This window comes from Oryctolagus cuniculus, chromosome 8 (assembly GCF_051225735.1).
Source record: "Oryctolagus cuniculus isolate XC-2025 breed Fujian yellow rabbit chromosome 8, ASM5122573v1, whole genome shotgun sequence".
NCBI lineage: Eukaryota > Metazoa > Chordata > Mammalia > Lagomorpha > Leporidae > Oryctolagus > Oryctolagus cuniculus.
In genome coordinates, this window is record NC_142874.1 from 20,562,506 (window position 1) to 20,581,291 (window position 18,786).

At 44.8% G+C, this 18,786-nt stretch overlaps 1 pseudogene; it reads left to right on the forward strand.

The window, feature by feature from the left end:
* The first annotated feature begins 1,505 nt into the window (after positions 1-1,505).
* Positions 1,506-7,165, forward strand: LOC149124889 (interferon-stimulated 20 kDa exonuclease-like 2 pseudogene; annotated as a pseudogene).
* The last annotated feature ends 11,621 nt before the right edge of the window (positions 7,166-18,786 follow it).

An 18,786-nucleotide genomic window follows, 5' to 3' on the forward strand; every position in this document is an offset into this window, starting at 1 on the left:
CTTTGATGAACCTCCAGCAGTCTGCTGGCTAGAAAGATCAGCAAGTGCGAAGGAATCAGAGCAAAAAAGAATGTTTCTGGGGGACTAAGGACAGAATGAATGGATCAGGGAGATGTGAGATATGGGAATTAAAACCTGGGAGATGCACAGGAAAATATCATGCAGACCTCATAGACCAGATGTGAAGATTGAGGATTGAGTTCTTAGAATTACTGAGTATCTATAAGCTAGAAAGGGACATGATGTAACTTAGGTTCTAAGGAGTATTCTCATTGCTGTGGAGAGAGTAGAAGCAAGAACACAGAGCAGATAAGAAGCTATTACAGGAGTCCAAGAGAGAGGTGACTTGGATCAGGTGGTGGCAGTAGTGATAAGAAGAGAGTTTATATGTGAATATTTCACAGGTAGAGTTGACAGGTCTTGATAATGGATTGGATGTGGTGACAAGGGAGAGGCAGCTGTCGGAGATAATACTGTGTTTCCAACTTCAGCAAGTGGGTCTGTAGTCTATGGCTCACTGGAGAAGAAGCAGATTGGGAAAGGTGAGAAAATAGTAATTTCAGTCTAGGAAATGTTAAGTTGGAGGGCCTATGCTTGAGAATATGCAAATGGAGGTGTGTGGTTGGATCTTCCATGTGGGATGCTTGAAAAAGGGGGCTGGGATGGAGGTGGAAAGTCAGGTGAAATAAACATGCAGATGTTTCCTTTTAAATCAATCATCCAAACTGTGGCCCTTTAAAGAATGAAATGGACATAGCTGATTATGGGAGGGCATTAGGTATAATCTAGCATTTTGGGGGCAAAGTTTGGTACAATGGTCATCTTTAAGACCACAGGAATATACAAATTCCCCTAGGAGGAACTCAGAGCGAGAAGAAAAACAGGATCTGGATTGAACTCCAAGGAACTTCAAAGTTCGCTCCTTGTAGTTCTATATAAAACAGGATATATTAGGTTGTGCTATAATGAGAAGCAACCCCAAACCTCAGTGGTTTAACTTAATCATTTGTTCCCTATGAGAAGTCTGTAACATCCATGCAACTCTCCAGGAAACTTGTTCCGCACATAGTGACCCAGCGATAGGCTGTCAGCCTTGTCACCCGGACAGCTAACCCAAGGTTCTCTCAATCTCATTCTGGTCACACAGAGATAACTGAAGTCACTGCTGCCCATAGCAGAAGTGCCCATGGGCAGAATTAGTCACACAGCCCTGTTTAACCACATTTGTTGGGCAACCGTATTGCTGCCATAGTCCTCTCTCCTGGTCGCTAACAAGACTTTGCTCTCGGTTTTCCAAACATAGGGTTCACTCCACAAGGGGCAACTTAACGTCACATCAAACCATGGTTTTGAGTTTCAATTTTGGGATTTCTGAGTGATCCCACACTAGTGTCTATATCAGCTCTGAATGTGCCTACTCCTGCTCCAGACACTTAGGAACTAAAGAGAGAGAGAGAACAGTCAATGTGTCTATCAAACACAATGTTCACTTGAAGTGGTGAAGAATGACCGGTACAAGCACTCATCAGTATGCAGCAACTCTGAAATCTTGCCAAGTAGATATTTTATAAGCCTCCTGTTTGGGGGATGGAAAATGTTCCTGATCTCAGAATTGAGTCTACACTCTGTGAACAGCTTCCTTCTCTTACGGGTTTTCATGGTCTGACTTTGCACTTTTCTTTAAAAAATTTTTTATTTATTTGGGAGGGATGGTGAGAGAGAGAGAGAGAGAGAAGAGGGAGAGAGAAAATATCTCCCATCTATTTGTTCATTTCCCAACTGCCCACAACAGTTGGGGCCAGGCTATGTAAAAGTCTGGAGCTGGGAGCCCAATCTGGGTCTCCTGTCAGTGGCAGGGACATAGCTACTTGAGCTGCTTCCCAATTGCACATTAGCAAGATGCTGGAACTAGAAGCTGAGCTTTCAGCTGGATTCAAACCCGGGCACTCCAACGTGGGATGCAGGCACCCTAAGCAGTATCTTCAGTTCAGCGTGACTTTGCCCTCTTCCTCATTCATTCAGGACCTAGGTTGATCCTAGGTTGATGAAGGTCCCACTCTGCATAGCTGTACCATCTAGAAAGTGGGACTTCCCGATCCACTGAGGAAAAGACTAGAACCAAGAGCAGAATTGGCATTGCCTTAGTCTCACATGCCAGCATTGCTCCTATTTCCTTTGCCAGGACTAGTCACATGACCTTGCCTAACTGAACAGAAAGCAAGGAAGGTGAGGGAGCACACACAACGTGCCTCTCTGCCAATGAGCCATACAGACCAGCTGAATTACCCATACAGCTGTTGGAAGGAAGGTATTAATTCCCTGCAGTCTTGCTCTTGCAACCATTTGGTGAGCTATATGGCCTTGTGTTCTTACAGTGTACCAATTTTGTCTAATGGGGAGTGCAGGTTAAGTGCTCTTGGGAGGGAAGCTCCTTTTCCCTGGGTTCGTGTCTGTGTAGAAGGACCTCTCCTAGAATAAGACTCTTGGCCTCTAGTCCAACTCCTCTCTCATTCCTCCCTGTAGAGAAGTCAGTCACCTAATCATGAGGAGAACATGGTGCCTTAATTGGGTAGAACAAGTCTATCAGAAAACTGTAAACTTCCCCTTCCCCTCCCTAGAGCCAGCTCCAAACTCTCTTAGGTGCTGGCATAAGCTTTTGGGTGCCTGGGGACAAAAGTGGTAGTTGACTGGCACAGAGTACTAATGGGCTCTTGGTCCTCAGATCTGATATCACTTTCTCAAAATAGATTATCAAGAATACAGTTGACAGCTTAACTTGTCTTTACTTTTCTACTGGTTCTGAACTCAAGAACAGGAGAAATGGAAGCTGAATCTATACCTTCCTTAAGAGATATAATTCATTAATATTTTAGATGTGGCCTTTGCAAAAGCACCTGTCTTACTGGAATACTGTCTTTCTCTTAAGACAGTTCAAGATGATGCTTACGTTTTTTTGGAAATGACATCAAATTGTTGATTCGTGTAAATTTAGCATAGATGAAAACTCTGATTTAGACTTTTGGTTTAGAACTGAAGGTTAGAGCAAGCAAGGACTTGGGCAATATGTAACTTGAGGATTAAACAAATCTGAATTGTGAAAAAGAGGGTCAAATTTATTTTATTTTCTTTTATTTAGGATTTCTTTATTTGAAAGGCAGAGTTAGAGAGAGAGGAAGAGAGAAAGAGAAAGAGAGAGAGAGAGAGAGAGAGAGAGAGAGAGAGAGATCTTCCAGCTGCTGGTTCACTCCACAATGTCCACAATGGTTGGAGCTGGGCTGTTCCAAAGTCAGGAGCCACGACCTTCATCTGGGTCTCCCTCGTAGTGCAGGGGCCCAAGCACTTAGGCAATCTTCTGCTCATTTTCCATTTGCATTAGCAGAGAGCTAGATTCATTTTAATTCATATTTTTATGTCCAATTCTTCACATAAACAGAGATAGAGTATTTGCAGAAAGGGAACTATGAGCTTTGAAATTCATATTTTATTTATATACTCAACCTCTGAAATCTTTCCATGATTTGGTGTTGTGGGAGGCTAACAACCTATCATTCACTCCAACATATTACTCAACTTCTCTTTTTCAAAATTCTCATGAGGATTGTCTTCTGTGGTTAGGACTGGATGACATTTCAAATTTTTGCCTGAAAAATGTCAGGATACAATATGCCCAGATTTTTTTGTGCTTTACCTTATAAATAAACTACATCCTGACTTTGCTATTCTTAAACATCATCTAACATACTTACAAATGCTGTGATTCCTTACCCTTTATTTCTTTCTACTATACAGTGATAATTGAATCCACTTATCATGACTTGAGTTTCTACGATAGATTATGATAGTTTTATGTGATTAATTTAAATCATTGCAAAATTCCTGAGAATGAGTCTTTTCAAAGACAGGACTAAGATTTCTCTTTGCTGGGGTAGGAGCCATGCCTGTGGACCAAGCTGAAAATTGTATATGGTCTATAAGAGAAATCAGGGCAAGTGTTTGGCCTAGTGGTGAAGACGCCATTTGGGTTGCAGATATTTCATAAGGAGTACCCGGCTTTGAGTTCCAGCACTGCTAATGTGCACCCTGAAAAGCAGCAGGGATGGTTCAAGGCCTTGTGTCCCTGCTACCCACGTGGGAGACCCAGATTAGGTCCTGACTCTTGGTTTCAGCCTGGCCCAGTCCCAGCTGTTGTGGGCATCTGGAAGGTGGAATAGTACATGGAAGCTCTTTGTCTCTATGTGTAAAAATAAAAAAAAGACAAGAGAAGAAACATCACCTTGATGAAACTTACTGGAACACCTCATGATGCCAGGGGGCCCAAGGCAGTAACTTTGCAGAGTGCTGTACTTTCTCCTACTTCTTTTTTTATTGGACAGGTAGAGTTACAGACAGTGAGAAAGGTCTTCCTTCTGCTGGTTCACTCCCCAAGTGGCTGCAACAGCTGGAGCTGCGCCGATCCGAAGCCAGGAGCCAGGAGCTTCCTCCTGGTCTCCCATGCGGGTGCAGGGACCCAAGCACTTGGGTCATCCTCCACTGCTTTCCCAGGCCATAGCAAAGAGCTGGACTGGAAGAGGAGAAGGCGGGACTAGAACTGGCACCCATAGGGGATGCCGACACTGCAGGCGGAGGATTAACCAAGAGAGCCACGGCGCCAGCCCCCTACTTCTTTTAATCTAAAGCTGTCTTAGTTCTTTGAGGATGTTCTCTTACCTTTTCTTTTCTCCCTCCTTTTCTTTTGAAGATTTATTCAGCAAATACAAAACGCTCACCCCATGTTTTCCCCCAGGAAGGTGGCCTGTGGTCCTCCCCATCATTGCTGTCATCACTGTCACTATCACCCTTACCTTTACTGAGAAGTGTCTTGTGCTACCCTCTGTGCCTGACACTTGAAATGCAGTATTTTGAAACTACAGTTACAATATCTTAAAGTTAGTAGTGCTGGAGCCAGTGCTGCGGCATAGTGGGTAAGCGGCCACCTGCAGTGCCAGCATCCCATATGGGCACCAGTTCAATCCCCACTGCTCCACATCTGACCCCACTCTCTGCTATGGCCTGGGAAAGCAGTAGAAGATGGCCCAAGTCCTTGGGCCCCTGCACCCATGTGGAAGACCTGGAAGAAGCTCCTGGCTCCTGGCTGTGAACTGGGGAGTGAACCAGCAGATGGAAGACCTCTCCCTCTCTCTGCCTCTTCTCTCTCTGTGTAACTCTGACTTTCAAATAAGTAATAAATCTTTTCTTTAAAAAAAAGAAGTGCTACAGTCTTCCTATGTAACAGATGAAGAAAGATATTCAGAATTTAATTAAACTGCTCACTTCACACAGCTACTAAATGGCAGAGCGAGAGTAAAATTCATGTCTGCCTGCCCTTGTGCCAATCCTGGCTCCACTGTACCTCACCTAGAAAGAACTGTAGTCTTAATTAAATATACCCTGTTTTTATATATATATATATATTTTTTAAATTTTTATTTATTTATTTACTTTTTTGATAGGCAGAGTGGACAGTGAGAGAGAGAGAGACAGAGAGAAAGGTCTTCCTTTGCCGTTGGTTCACCCTCCAATGGCCACGGCGGCCGGCGCACCGCGCTGGTCCGATGGCAGGAGCCAGGTTTTGACTTCCAATATGTGGGTTGCTATACTTTGGGCTTTGGAGTAGTATTTATTACTTATTCTGAAGGAAGGCCATTTAAAGATAATTTAAGAACCCTTTTCAAATCAATTCAACAAAATTTTTTTGAATAGTTTAAGATTTATTTATTTATTCGAAAGGAAGAGATACAGAGAGGCAGAAAGAGAGAGAGGTCTTCCACCCGCTGGTTCACTCCCCAAATGGCTGCAATGGCTGGAGCCGCACTGGTCCGAAACCAGGAGCCAGGAGCCTCCTTTGGGTCTCCCGCGCCGGGCGCTTCTGTTCCTAGCGGGGCCGGTCTAGGAGCGCCTCATCCGTAACTCCGCAGTGGGAGTCAGCCGGGATGGAGTGCCCCATCCCGTCACCCATGAGCCGCTCCTCCCAGCTCCGCTCCTACCATCTGCTGTCCTCGCTTCTGCATTGCTGCTGACTCCGGACTTTGCGGAACGGCCTCCAAAGGAAACACCAAGCACCGATGTTTTGTCAAGAAGCGGCGGCTCTTGGAACGGACAGGCTTTCTGGAAGGAAGAGAACAGCCCCCTTCGCCAGGCTCCTCCTAAGTTGCACTCGGACTCTCCGGAGACACAGGAGGCTCCTGCAGTGGATGGCGCTGGGAATACCCTTTCCCTCTCAAGAAAGGAGACAGGGGCCTGTAGCACTGGGTCAGAGCAGTCCCTGGAGAAGAAAGCTGCGTGTCTGTGTCCTGGCTGCCCCCCGCCCCTCCCCAGAAGGCCTGTGCTGTCGCTGGAGGGAGTTCCAGAGTGCCTTTCCGAAGATTAAGAGCCGCCCCACTGGCTCCCGGAAGAATGCCGCCCAGAGCCCACGAAGGCTCACTCAGAGAACAAGTTCTCCCGGAAGTTGCAGAGGAAGATGGTGGCAGTTGACTGTGAGATGGTGGGCACAGGACCCAAGGGGCCCGGCAGTTCCTTGTCTCCATGGAGCATTGTCAGCATCGTAGTGTTGTGGTACCCAGAAACAGCTATGCCCTTCAAGACTGCTCAGAGGCAGATCTTGAAGCTACCCACTGGGAAGATGTGGTGAGGTGTGCCATCCCCAATGACTTCAAAGCCCTCCAGGACTTTCAGCCCTAACCCGGGACATCTCCCATATCCCCTGCCCGCCTCAACTGGAAAGCCAACTTCCCAGAGAAAGCCACCATGTCTCTGAGGCAGCTCACCCAGAAGCTGCTGCACTGGGACACACAGGTCGGGAACAGCCGACATTCCCCTGTGGAAGATGTTCAGGCCACCATGGAGCTTTACAAGTTGGTGGAAGTCGAGTGGGAGCAGCAGCTGGCCCAGAATCCCCCAAAATACTAGCAGTGGTGGGAACATTGGTGATGTGAGCAGGCAGAGGAAGCCCCCAGGCAGAGCCAGGGCAGTGGGCTACGGATGGACGCTCCACCAGCTCTGCACCGTTGGAAGCTAGATTTTTTTGGGAAGAGAAAGGCGCCACCCTAGACTTAATATCCATTGAAACTTCACCTGAAAAAAAAGAAGAAGAAGAAGAACCTCAGGTGAGATAACGCTGGTAAATGTTATGAAAAACCAGGTATCAGAAGAGGGGTGGTGTAATACTGAGTCTCTGTTAGGTCAAAATGAGCCCAGGCACTTGCAGGTGACTTGAGCTTGCTGGTGGTATTTAGTGGAGCGTGGTGACAAAGAGATAAGGCAATCCTAGACTTCATGATAATAATTTTAGTATCAACTATAGTAGTATTCCTTAAAAATTATTTTTAAATGATTATGTTTTTCTATTGATGCTGCTTAATCAGCAACTGCTGAATATATATTTTATTGTTATTAAGAGGCAGAGAGACAAAGAGATCTCTTATCTCTTAGCTCTCTTCCCAAATGACCGGGTTAAAACTATAAGCCAGGAACTCAACCCAGGTCTCCCATGAGAATAGCAGGAACCCGATTACTTGAGCTGTCATTGCTGCCTCCCAGGCATGCACTAACGTGAGCTAGAGATGAGCATTGATCTCAAGTTCTTCCATGTGGAAATCGGCACCCAAATCAGCACCTTAGCCTCTAGACCAAACACTACCCAGTCAACCACGGAATATTAAGGTCAGAATGATAATGTGAAAAAAGAGAGAGAAAAGCATAGTGGGCTTATGTCGCTTCCCCTCTTCATGGAGGAACGACACTAAACCCTGCCTAGGCTTCATATCCAAGTCACAGCACCATTATGTCGCTCCCCCTCTTCGTGGAGGAGCGACACTGAATCCTGCGCTGTTCTTTTGTCTGCTTGGCCCTCCCCGGGTTTGCTGCTGGTTCTTCCCGGGTTGGCTACTGTCCCTTCCACCTCCGTGGAAGGGCGGTTCCCCCTGCCACTTTCCCCACTTCCACGGGGGAGCGGCACACTGCCGGCCAGCTCTCTCGGGGGCTGCACAGGTGTTCCTTCAGATAGATGTTCCTCTTAGATGTTCCTGGTGCATGTTGTCTCTCTCCTCCTTTATAGTCCTCTTCCACCAATCCCAACTCTGCTACCCACACGCCGAGTACGCTGCTCTCCTCCAATCAGGAGCAGGTCCTGCTGCTTATTGGTTGAACTGGAGGCAGCTGTGTAGAAGCTGTTTCCTCCTCTCCTAGCGCCATATTGTGGGAGAGCAGATGCATAGAATAAGTCTTAATTCCAGTAACAGTCTAGTCCGAGTTGCTCCCCACAGGCTTATACCTCAAGACTTGTGAGAGTAGTGTCTACCTTGCATTGTTAAAATCTGCCTGGATCGGTTGGTGCTTCTGAAGGGTTATCACCTAAGCATCCATGTGGAGACGACAGTGACACAAAGTGGAAGGACTCTGCCCAGACATTCTGGGTAACTAGGATAAATGTCTACCTTTAGATAAGAGGGTAACTCAAACAGTTCATGGAAAATGGAGTTAAAAGATAAGGTCATTTTGTCCAGAAATTGAGATACAAGCCTAGTTTTGTCGTAACTCAAATTTTCCATGAACTTGAAGATCCTTTGTATGCACGGTTAGAAAGCTTACTGGGAAATCAACATGATGGAACACTCATTACTCTTCCTTTTTCATTTTAGAAACAGAGTTTACCTGCTATAATTGCTACAAAACTGGGAGCAATGTGGTCATTTTCTCATTTATTTTCTATGTAATTTTTCAGAATTAAACCATTATTAGCTCTGTGATGCAAACTGATCAAGCTGAAATCCTATTCATGGACTTAAGAAAGAAAACTGGCCTGGTGGATATAATTACTGAATTACTAAGAAATCACTGGCTGATGAGCATAAGACAAAATACAGCACCCCACAGAGTGTGTAAATCAGAACATGAATAGCCAAACCAGTGGCCGAGTTTGTCCTTTTGTGAGTTTGAAAATTATAATAATGCACTCTTCTTATTGTCCTGACTACAGGACTTAAAATTTTCAATGAACCCTCTGGCTAAACTGTTCTTCCCTCTTACAATGACACTAATATTTATTCTAGAAATTACTGAAGATTCAGCTTTGCCACTGCTGAGCCCACTTCTATTCCCTACCCTTACAATGGTGCAGCTGGCAAAAGTCATTTGCCTACCTCTCCCTTCTGCTCCAGAAATGTCACTGCAGCTTTTCCCCTGGGTTTATTTTAAACTTTCGATTTGAAGAGCAGGATGGTGAGAAAACGGCTTTGAGTCTAAGCACGGCTTCATAGATGCGTTTGTGATGGCTTATCTGGCTTCATGAACCACTGCTCTAGGATTTGGGTCTGGGTAGGGAAGATTAAACTGGGAGGTGGTACAGTTTTCTTTGCTTAAATCCTAAAGCACACTCCTTGCACATTGAACACACAGAGGCATTTCAAAGCCAAGTGTGTGTGAAATTGAGGTAAGAAAGTACCAGTTCTATGGGTGCACCTTAAGCTCCAGGCTGCCACATGTGCTCTTTGTCAAGGCGCAGGTGCCAACAAGTAGGACTGATGGGAAGATATGAAGAGAAGCGCTGGAGGCTGGATGTTTGGTTGCATCTTCTGCTAGGTGAATGGTCCAGCAGGCTCCTGCCTGCACAACCCTGGGTGTGCTGGTCCTTTCTTTTATTCATGAATGCAGAAGTGAGGATATGGGCCCCATAATCACAGCCCCAGCCTCCAAACTCCAGCTTCTCACATGGGCTGTGGCGAGCCCTCATGCACCTAGGCTGGTGGTGGTATGTGGCTTACAGGTACATGGGTGGCATGCCAGGGACTGCCATCCCAGATTCTCTGGAATGACATCAAAACATAAGAAAAACATAAAAGCAAGAAAGTCATTTCTCTTTTCCCATTCAGGAATCACTTTCAAACCCAGTATCATTATTTAGGAGTTTTTATAACGTAAAACATGGCACCCGATTTCACTTGCATTTCTACTTTGTTTTCTAATCACCTGTCATGTATGTTCTTTTTTAAAAAAATATTTTATTTATTTATTTGAGAGGTAGAGTTACAGACAGTGAGAGGGAGAGACAGAGAGAAAGGTCTTCCTTCTGTTGGTTCACTCCCCAAATGACCGCAACAGCCGGAGCTGTGCTGATCTGAAGCCAGGAGCCAGGAGCTTCTCTGGGTCTCCCTCTCTGGGTCTCCCTCACTGGGTGCAAGGGCCCAAGGACTTGAGCCATCTTCTACTGCTTTCCCAGGCCACAGCAGAGAGCTGGATTAGAAGAGGAGTAGACAGGACTAGAACTGGCGCCCATTCGGGTTCTTCCCAGTTGCTCCTCTTCCAGTCCAGCTCTCTGCTCGTGGCCCGGGAGTGTAGTGGAGGATGGCTCAAGTGCTAGGGCCCTGCACCCGTGTGGGAGACTGGGAGGAGGTACCTGGCTCCTGGCTTCAGATCGGCGCAGTGCGCCGGCTGTAGTGGCCATTTGGGGGGTGAACCAACAGAAGGAACACCTTTCTCTCTGTCTCTCTCTCATTGTCTATAACTCTACCTGTTAAATAAACAAACAAACAAAAAAAAGAACTGGATTCCATATGGGATGCTGGCGCCACAGGTGGAGGATTAACCTACTGCGCCACGGTGCCAGCCCCTGCCATGTGTGTTCTATTCATTCAAACTTCCATACTTTTCCTTAGGCTCTCTTTCTTTCTCTCTCCTTCCTCCTTTGCATGCTCTACACTGACTCTCTAGACATCTCTGGCTCATAACTGCATTTAGCCAGGAAAGTGACTGAGGTCAAATCGTATAGACTCTCCTCTTCCTCCTTTTTCCCACAGGCTCTCCCTCAGTAAGGGACCCTCTAAAGTAGAGCATCTTCCTCAGATCCTGTAGCTCTCGGGGGAGCTTGCTTTCTAGAGAGCTCCCCCTCCAACCTGTTCACCACCTTATAATTCTCCCAATCCAGTCCCCAGTACCAATAGCCAGGTCCTGGCTCCAGGCCAGGCGGAGGGCTCCCTGAAATCAGGTCTCCTGCATAAACAGAGATTGAGTAGAGTTAGATTGTTTCCCTCACTGTTGACAAATACCTGAAATTGCAGCTGACTAACTTGGAGTCACGGAGGAATCACTTGGATTAAGAGCATGGGAAGTAGAAAGGGCCCTGGGTGGGCTCAGAAGATATGAGCAGTAGGTGGAGCTGATCTCATAGAGGGGCTGGCTGCTTTGGGAACCTCAGTCTGCTTGTATGAGGGTACATCAAAATGTTGGTGGAGAGTGGAATAAAAATATAAATTTATTTTAGTCCAAAAATCCTCTTGAAATCCATGCATATGAGGAGTCTTCAAAGAGTTCATGAAAAAAAAGAAGATATTTCAAAACTTTTTGTGTCAAAAATCAATTTATCTAATTCCACTTTCATGAACATTTTGAAGTATACTTATATTTAGCTTGAAGGTATAGAGCTGCCATGATGATATTTTTAAAGGTCCTTTTCCTAATAATCTTTTGACTTTTCAAAGGAAATTTCTTTTGGAAAGTAAGAGGGTCAAAATGGAAGGTAATAAAAAAATCTTTACCTTGTGCTGTTGAGTATATTTTGGTTAAAGTATACGCTCAGAAACAGCTTTCTGTTGCCCAGAAAAATCTGTTCATGACAAATGCTGTTGTTCCTTACAGCCTGGACGTTGGCCCCCTGCGCAAGACAGAGAATCAAGTCCGTGGACTTGTGACATGTCTTCCTGCTGCCACACCCCTCACAGAATGGATCTTGGGGTCATAAAGAAGCTCCAGCACGAGATATAAGAGCCTTGGGGAGGAATCAGTGAACATTGGTGCTGATATTGGAAGCCAGGAGCAAGGGCAAGAGGGAGAGAGCAGGATAGTGGGACAAAGGAGGTAACAGACAGGGATGCTCTTGTTGGCATCAAATCTAAACCATGGGATGATGCTCTGAGTCCAGCTATATCCTTTGAATCAGGAGGTAGACCTCTGTCAAAAGCTACACCCATATCTGTGTGTCTCTGTATCCAGCTAAGCCTAGGAGCTATTGGCACCTCATTACCAGTCACTTCCACTAGGCAGACCAGAACCTTGGTGGGGTCTCTGAAATCAGAGGACATGGAAGAGGATTGCTGCTCTCCCTTTAGTTCTCTGTGTTAAATATGAACTTACTTCAAAGAGGTAGTGGCTAAATGGAGTTAAAGATAAATTTATTTTGGTGAAAAATATTTCAAAATCTCTGTTTCTCATAACACACATTTCCATGAACTTTTTGAACCCCCTGCATATGCATGGATTTTGAATCTTTTGCATCAAAATATAATTTTAATTCCATTTTCTCTAGCTTTTCAAAATGTCCTTATAGAATTACTTTATGTTTTTAAGAATGCCAGAGTTTTAAGCTGAAATACGCTGTCTTAAATCTCTCCATAGTTTAGGAAGCATGTTGACATAGTTTCTGGCTTGTTTATCACAGTAATGCTGAGGTACAGATGGGATTACATGAGAATTCTATGCTGTTGATATGGATGGGATCATGATGATCTATCTTTCCATACGTTTGTGTGTGCCCAGTAATAGAAAAATAGTTCAGATGCCATGGGGAGATTTGTGCAGGATTTCTGCAGAGAAAAGTTATCTTGAATTTTAAAAGGGACATTAACTTCATCAGAGTTGTTTTGCTCAAGGACAAAAGTGAGTGTATACCAGTGTCCGAGTGAGAAAATGACACTCCTCCCTGGCTGTTTATGGTGACTTGTAGCTGCAAGCATTCCTCATGGTATAAGCACCCTTTGTGGAGTTCAGATCATGTGATCTTTGAGCTTCAAAGCATTACCATTTACATGTACTTCTGATAATTTTGAATGTCAGGTTTTGTCCCGGCCTTGCAAGGTTTTTTTTTTTTTTTTTTTTTTTTCTTTTTCCTTTAAAGGCCAGTGCTTAGGAAACAAGGCCATGGGAGGCTGCTCAGCCAGTGACTAAATATTGCAGGATGCCAATGGAAACCTCAACCAACAAGGCCTCCACTGATGGGAGGTAGCTTTGGGCTCTTGACATTTGCTGGAAGTCAGACTCCAGAAGGAATTCCTCCCACTCTTCTTTTTTTCCCAACCTTTCCACGTGTACATATGTTTGTGATCTACAGAAAGTGCTTAGCACAGTGCCTGGGTCATAGTAAGTACACAAGTGCCATGTGCTAAGTCCGTCTCTGGTTTATTACAGGCTTTGGCATACTTTTTTTTTAAGATTTATTTATTTATTTGAAAGTCAGAGTTACACAGAGGAGAGGCAGAGAGAGAGAGAGAGAGAGAGAGAGAGAGAGGGGTCTTCCATCCACTGGTTCATCCGCTGTGCTGTCTGAAGCCAGGAGCCAGGAGCTTCTTCTGGGTCTCCCGCCAGGGTGCAGGGGCCCAAGGATTTGGGTCATCTTCTACTGCTTTCCCAGGCCATAGCAGAGAGCTAGATTGGAAGTGGAGTGGCCGGGACTGGAACCAATGCTCATATGGGATGCCAGCAGTGCTGGCGGCGGCTTTACCCACTACACTACAGCGCCAGCCCCTTTGGCATACTTTTGAAAGAGAAGCACAGTATTGTGGAACAGTAAATACTACCGAATCGGTCAGAATAAGCCTTGGCTGTAACCTAAGGCCTTGAAGGAATTTAGACAGGAGAGAAGGGACTCAGGTTGTAGCCCGCTGAGAACACCAGGGAAAGAATGCTGCATTCTTCCCTCTCCAGCCTGTTTAGGATTGGATCAGCATAATTTTCTGTGGAATCTCCTTTCTAGACAAGCAGAGTCCATTCACCCTGTACCTGTGCTGTCAGGTATTTCTGCCCTTGAGTTCTAAGACCAAGTTGGGAGGGTGGGGGCAAGCAGCCAATGACAGGCCAGTGTTGTGTCATAGTGGGTTTATGTGGGGAGCAACCCGGACTGGACTGAGTTACTGGAATTAAGACTTATTCTATGCATCTGCTCTCCCACAATATGGCACTGGGAGAGGAGAAAACAGCTTCTACGCAGCTGCCTCTTGCCAACTTGAGTGATGACCTCCAGGAGCTGATCCTGCTCCTGATTGGAGGAGAGCAGCGTACTCGGCGTGTGGGCAGCCGAGTTGGGATTGGCGGAGGAGGACTATAAAGGAGGAGAAAGACAACATGCACCAGGAACATCTAAGGGGAACATCTAAGAGGAACACCTGTGCAGCCCCCGAGAGAGCTGGCCAGCGGTGTGCCGCTCCCCCGCGGAAGTGGGGAAAGTGGCTAGGGGGAACCGCCCTTCCACGGAGGTGGAAGGGTCGGTAGCCAACCCGGGAAGAACCAGCAGCAAACCCGGGGAGGGCTGAGCAGACGAAAGAACAGCGCAGGGTCCTGTGTCGTTCCTCCACGAACATGGGGAGCGACAGGTTTAACTATATGAAAGTGCTGGATTGAGTCCTGGCTGCTCTTCTTCTGCTGCAGCACCCTGTTAATGCACCTGGGAAAGCAGCAGCAGGTGGCCACCCACATGGGAGACTCAGATGGAGTTCCAAGCTCCTGGTTTTGGCCTGGTCCAGCCCTGGATGTTGTGGTTATTTGGGGAGTGAACCAGATATTGGAAGATCTTCGTCTCTCTATAAGTCTGCCTTTCAAATAAATAAATAAACCTTAAAAAAAGCATATTAAAAAAGGGAAAAGTTGCAGATTTAGTAGCAGGACAAGGACTGTTTCAAAACCTACCTTTGTTTTATATTTTTATATTAAAATTGTTATATATAATTTTTAAATTATATATATGAAAGGCAGAGTCACAAAGAGGCAGAGGCAGAGGCAGAGAGAGGTCTTCCATCATTTGGTTCACTCCCCAAGTGGCTACAATGGCTGGAGCTGGGCTGATCCAAAGCTAGGAGCCCAGAGCCTCCTCCAGGTCTCCCACATGGGCGTAGGGGCCCAAGGACTTGGGCCAACCTCTACTGCTCTCCCAGGCCACAGCAGAGAGTTGGATTGAAGTGGAGCAGCCGGGACTCGAACTGGCGCCAATTGGGATGCCAGTACCACAGGCAGTGGCATATATATATATATATATATATATATATATATATATACACAGTTTGAGAGACAGAGAGAGAACACTCCCATCAGCTGATTCACTCCTCAAACTCCTGCACTGGCAAGGACTGAGCCAGGCTAAAGCTGGGAGCTGAGAACGCAATGGCAAGAATCCAGCTACTCAAACCATCACCTGCTGCCTCGTAGCGTCTGCACAGGCAGGAAGCTGGGATCAGGTACCTGAGCCAAGATGGGACCCAGATACTCTGATGTGAGATGCAGGTGTCTTAACCTGTGTCTTGAGTGTTAGGCCAAATATCTGCCCCTCAAAATTGTTTTCAAAGCTCTTGGAGAAGGAGAGTTTAGTGAGAGAAGTGAACACTCTTCATCAGGTTTTAGCTGTAGAAGTGTTAGGCAGAATCCTCCTCTAGGCCACCACAGTCCAATGGGCAATGTTCCCTACAATTACCTGTTAAAGTGCCCTAACATGATTTCTCATTGCTCTTTTTTTTTTTAACATAGCCTTCCATTTTTATTTAATAAATATAAATTTACAAAGTATAAGTTCTGAATTCTTGCAGCTTTTCCCCCCATAACCTCCCTCCCACCTGCAACCATCTCATCTCCCACTCCCTCTCTCATTCCATTCTTCATCAGGATTCATTTTCCATTATCTTTATATACAGAAGATCAGCTTAGTACATACTAAATAAAGATTTCAACAGACTGCACCCACACAACCACACAAGATATAGAGTGCTGTTCGACTAGTAGTTTTATCGTTAATTCTCATAGTACAACACATTAAGGACAAAGATCCTACATGGGGAGCAGGTGCACAGTGGCTCCCGTTGTTGATTTAACAATTGACACTCTTATTTATGATGTCAATAATCACCCAAGGCTCTTGTCATGAGCTTCCAAGGCTATGGAAGCCTTTTGAGTTCACAAACTGTAATCTTATTTAGACAAGGCCATAATCAAAGTGGAAGTTCTCTCCTCCCTTCAGAGAAAGGTACCTCCTTCGCTGATGGCCCGTTCTTTCCACTGGGATCTCACTCACAGAGATCTTTCCCTCAGGTCATTTTTGGCACTGTCTTGGCTTTCCATGCCTGTGAAACTCTCATGGGCCTTTTAGCCAGATCCAAATGCTTTAAGGGCTGATTCTGAGGCCGGAGTGCTGTTTAGGGCATTTGCCATTCTGTCTCATTGCTCTTTTCTATGCTGAGATTAAGATGCCAGAGAGCAGATGCTGAGGGGTAGCATGAAGAATCATGGGAAGGAGTCAGGCTCTGGAATGAGATGAACCTGGGTTCAAATCCAGGCTTGACCACTGATAAACCATGTGATGTTTCATAAGTTATTTATCTCCTTGAGGCTTAGTTTTATAACCCCAAAGCAAAAATAAAAACATATCCCTTGACTAGCTGTTATGATAATTACTTGAGATAAGGTACACAAAATCTCTACATATGGAAACCAGGGTTTTTTTCCCTGGGCAAATTCATGATTTGGAGAGAGCAGTCTTCTGCCTTTTTTTATAAGCCCTATGAAAAACTAAAACACAATTAAATATGTTTTAAGACCATGTAACCAGCTTAATTTACATAAAAACTAGAAACATTTTTCACATAGTTGGGTAGTGAAAAATCTGGCCAAACCAAAAGAAAATCAAGTAGAGGGTAGAGACTTTTTCTTTCTCTTCCCACAATAAGGAAATGGAGACAGAATCCTGTCTGTCTTGACGATACTTGGTAATTCAAGGATAATGAGATGTCCATTTTGCATTTAGCTCCAGTTTGATCTATTTTTGTGGAAATGGATTCAGGTTGGTTTTAGAATTTTTGTCAAAGATCAGCAATTCATTTTCCTGCAAGCTCATAGAATCAGGTAATTTTAAAACAGAAAACTCAGAAGTGAGATGAGACGGTTATTCTGGGACAAATTAGTGATAGGATAGAACAACTGGTAGTAATCACAATGTACGTACCGTGATGAGGACAATAGTTAGCATTACTGAAGAAGTTACTGTTCAACAGAGAATGTGTTAAGAACATTTCGTACATGTCCTACGTTATGGCCAATACAAATGTTCATCCTGTTTTAATATCCATTTCAAAGACAGGGAAACCAAAGTGCTGTGGTCTCTACTAACAAGTCATCATCGAGCATCTGTGAGATGTGCCGTTATAAGCCATCTATGAATGTTGTCTGTTGGGGTAATGTGGATTTGCTCATTGTTTCTACAATAACAAATTATTTTGCCAACCCACATTCCTGGAATATTTCTACAGATTAGGTTTTTTTCAACCTTGACACTATTGACATTTGGGGCTAGAGGACTTTCTCGTGTGTTGTCGGATGTTCAGTAGCATCACTGGCCTTCACCCACTAGAGGTCAGTAGCACCCTTTATGTGTAACAATGGAAAATCTCCTTATATACTGCCAAATGTCTGCTGGGGGACAAATTGGCCCCTGGTGGAGAACCTCTGCTTAGGGTCTTTAGAAAAGCTTCTTATTTCATCACAAAAATAATTACATACAGTTGAATGATAGAAACGTATTGCTCAGTTACTGACCCTCTAAAAATTGTGAGCAGCATCACGTTCAGGAACATCAGTCAATCCCAATGACAATGCCCTCTCCCGTGCTTGAAAAGTAACTCCTTGCCTCTGAAGGTAGTTTTCCATTGGCAGTATTTCATTTGAAGCTCATTAACACATGTATGTTGATGCTGAGTCAGGAACTATCATCTATTGCAAACATGGTCTACCAGTTTTCCATCATTGCTGCAACAAATTACCACATACTTGGATGGCTTAAAACAATAGATTTTTTTTTTATCTTACAGTTCTGGAAACTCAAAATATGAAGCCAAGGTATAGGCAGGGCTATGGTCTCTGAAGACTTCAGGCCAGGACCCTTTCTTGTGTCTTCCTAGTTTCTTGTGGTTGCTGGCAGTCCTTGGTATTCCTTGGCTTGTGGGCACATCACTTCAGTAGCTGCCTCTGTAATAAAATGGTATTCTTCTGTGTCTATGGATGTCCACCGAGTTTCCCTCTTTGAAAAAGACACTAGTAATTAAATTAGGTGCATCTATAGCCCTTTGGTTATCTTTAAAATATTTATTTATTTGACAGGCAGACAAGTCAGGAGCCTAAAGTTGCATCCAAGTCTTCCACGTGAGTAACAGGGGCCCAACTACTTAGGCCATCTTCCATTGCCTTCCCGAGCTTATTAGCATGAAGCTGGATCAGAAGCAGAGCAGCCAGGGTTTGAACCTGTACCTCAGTATGAGATGCTTGTGTTATAATTTGCAGCCTACCCCACTGTGCCAGAATGCAGACCCCTACTCATTTTTTTTTTAAGATTTATCTTTATGTATTTGACAGGCAGAATTATAGAGAAGGAGAGAGGAAGAGAAAGAGAGAGAAAGATATCTTCCATCTACTGGTTCACTCCCCTGGTAACAGCCAGGACTGGGCTAGTCCAAAACTAGGAGCCCAGGTACATCCATAACTTGATGACATTTGCAAAGAAGGTAACATTTACATGATCAGAGATTAGGACTTAAACATATCTGGGGACACAGTTCTGTCTGTTACACTGAATAAATATTAAGGGGTTCTGGGAGACAAAGTGGAAGTTCTATGGTGTTACCTTCCTGGCTTCTCTGTTGTCTGTCCTCCTCCTTTTTTGTCTCTGGCAAGGGCACTTGGCACTGGATTGAGGGTCCACCTAGATAATCCAGGATAAGCTCCTCATACCAA